Consider the following 3,436-nt stretch of genomic DNA (forward strand, 5'->3'; position numbering starts at 1 on the left):
GCTCTAGGCATCCAAGTTACAAGCAGCTGAGCATCCCCCCAGCCCTGGCTTAACAGAGGGCGTGATACCAGCAAGCAGCTAATGTGTGTGCTGGATTGGCAGACAAGTGGGTATCTGGGTGGGTGGATGGATGAATAGATGGAAAGTTAGGTAGATGTATACATGGAAGGATGGATCTTAGGTGGATGTATACATGGAAGGATGGATGAATAGATGGACAGATTGGCAGGAGATGGGTGGATGCATAGATGGATGGAAGGATGGGTGGACAGATCATGAACGTATAGACAGGAAGATGAACAGACAGATGGATGGACAGATTGACTATTAGGGGATGGATGGATGGATGAATAGGTAAATGGCTAGATGGCTGGATGAATGGATGGGTGGACAGATGGCTGGATGCTCACTTGATCTCTACCCCGCCTGCTTCCTCCTTTCCCTCACGCTCCGCTCTCACAGTCCCAGAGCACAAAGATCAGTGGTGCTCAGGACCAGAGGCAGTCTACAGGGAAATTTTTGTTTTTTGACTTGTTTTTTTCATAATTTAAAAATGTATTGGTATTTTCATAATTTAAAACATATGAGCAATATGGCTGCTACTTGTAGTATCACTAAACATATAGTAGCAGAAAGTCTATAAATGTGAGGTGTGCTTCTTATAAAGAAAAGTGGTTTTTTCGCTCCCAATATGTTGAGACAAATCTTTTGATAGAACAACTGGGTGCTTCTGATATGAAAATTAATCCAGTCCAACTTCCTCACTTTAAGGTAATTATATTTCTCAGTTTTTTCTTCATAGTTTGTTCACCCATTTTACAGATGCAGAAACTGAGACCCAGACAGGGGAAGTGACTTCTCAACTTGCTGCCAGTTAGAGACACAGCTAAGACTCCTCTTTCTCACTCTGTCCACCTCTCCATCCTCGATGTCCTCAACTCACTCAGTAATCTCCCCCTTTGCCAAATCCTCCTCTGGGCCTGATTCACCATTTTCTTCCTTTCTGTACCTAGATGCCCGATCTACCCCCAGCCAAGGCTGTCTTCAGTGAGGCTTCCCTAGTATCCAGCCTGGTAATAGAAGCTGAGGGGCCAGTGGAAAGAGGCAGAGATCACATTCCTGACTGTAGGGTGCTCAGGCTGCTTGGGACACTGTCAAATATCAAACTGTCAGATTGAGTCATGCAGGAGCAAGGGGCAGGAGAGGAGGAAAACAGGGCTGAGCTCTGGACCTGTACCAGGACAGCAGTAGACATGGTTGTGGCCAAGGGAAATAATCCATTGCACGTCTGTTGTGCTACCAGGCACCTTGTAAAGGTGACTCAGGAGTTAGAATGGCTAAGTTGTGTGTATATGTATATGCAAGCTCTGGCTTTTTTTTTTTTTTTTTAAAAAAAATGACCGGGAAGGGGATCTTAACCCTTGACTTGGTGTTGTCAGCACCACGCTCAGCCAGTGAGCGAACCGGCCATCCCTATGTGGGATCCGAACCCGGGGCCTTGGTGCTATTAGCACCGCACTCTACCTAGTGAGCCACGGGCCGGCCCAGGAGTTAGAATGGCTAAGTTGTGTGTATATGTATATGCAAGCTCTGGCTTTTTTTGAAAAACACTTTTAAGTCTAACATCATGTAAAAGGTACACATATCATAAGTATCCAGCTCAATAAATTTTTACAGAGAACACACCCATGTAACTGGAACCCAGATAAAGAAACAAAAGGTTAGCAACACCCCAGAAGGCCCATTTCTTGATTCTTTCTGGTCATCACAAGGCTAAAATGCACCCCTGAGTCCTAACACCATAGGTGAGCCTGTTTTGGAGCTTTATATTCATATAAATGAAATATCACAGCATATACACTTCCATGTCAGGCTTCTTTTGCTCCACATATCGTCAGTAAGATTCAACCATATGGTTGCATTTAGTTGCAGAGCATTCATTCATTCTCACTGCTGCATTAATATTCTGTAGCATGACTACACTGCAATGTATTTATTCATTTGCCTGTTGATAGACACTTGGGTTGTTTCCAATATTGAGATAATAAGAACAGCGCTGCCATGACTAGTTGTCCATGTCTTTTGGTGCACCTATGCACACATTTCTGTGGACTTGCCAGGTCGTAAGGTATGTAGATGCTCAGCTCTACTAGATACTGCCAAATACTTTTCCACAGTGGTAGTGCCAAGTTACGCTGGCAGTAGTAGCAGATGAGGTTCTGCTCATACCACGTCCTCCTGAATAATCGCTAGTGCTCGCTTCTCATGCGTGAAGATGGGCACTTGTGGGACAGGCTGTCATTAGATTGCCTACATTTGAATCCCAGCTCTCTTCTTAGCATGTGACCTTTAGCAGAAAAGCCTGTTTCCTTTCTACAAAATGGGTTGAAAATCATAGAGCTGTCGTGAAGATTCGTGGACCAGTTAGGTGGTAAGTGCTCCGTAAACGTTAGCTATTTATAGCTAATTCTCACTACAACTCTCTGAATTACTTCACCACTTAGAGCCTCAGTTTCCCCTTCTGTAAAATGGTGATGAAGATACTAACACACCCACATACACTCAGAGTCAAGAGGATTACCAGTAACCGGAGTAATGTATAAAAGTGCCTAATTTTTTGTTGATATATTATTTACATATTGTAAAATTCACCCTTTCTTCCCAGTGGTTCTTAGTATATTCACAGAGTTGTGCAACCATCGCCACTAATTCCAGAACATTTTTTTTTCACTCCACAAAGAAACCCCATATATGCATTAACAGTCAGTCCCTATTCCATTGTCCCCAACCCCTGGCAATTGCTATTCTACTTTCTATCTCTATGAATATTAAAAGTGCTGAATACTTGCTTTTCTATATATTTTTTAACTTTTGCAATAGTAAAAAGTAAATACCTGGCACTGACACAGGCACTTAATACATATGCACTTAATACATTTTCCTCTGTGTGTGTGTATGTGTGTGGATGGATGGATAGATGGGTACATAGAGTGCACCTAGTATATAGATGTAACATAAACTCATGCATTCAACAAACAGCCATGTGCACATTTGCATTTGACGGGGAAATGGCTATAGAGAGGAATAAGATGTGATTCTTGCTTTCAAGGAATTTGCCACCTAGTGGGAAAGAAAGGCATGGGCACCGCTCATTGCAGACGCAAAGCAGGATGAGATCAGAGTTGCACTAGAACAAGGGTTGTGGGGACTCAGAGATGTTAACAGAGAGAACCTGGGGAAGATGTCAGAGGTGGCACTTCAAAGATGGGTGAGATTTCCTGACAAGGGGGGCAATCAGGGGGAGAAATCCTGAGAAGACACCTGGAAGGCAGGGAGGGCATGGTGTTGGGCAGGATCACTGGGGACGATCTCTAGATCTTTTTTTTTTTTTTTAAAAAGATGACCGGTAAGGGGATCTTAACCCTTGACTTGGTGT

This window comes from Galeopterus variegatus, unplaced genomic scaffold, assembly GCF_000696425.1.
Source record: "Galeopterus variegatus unplaced genomic scaffold, G_variegatus-3.0.2 Scaffold2064, whole genome shotgun sequence".
In the NCBI taxonomy this organism is placed as follows: Eukaryota; Metazoa; Chordata; class Mammalia; order Dermoptera; family Cynocephalidae; genus Galeopterus; species Galeopterus variegatus.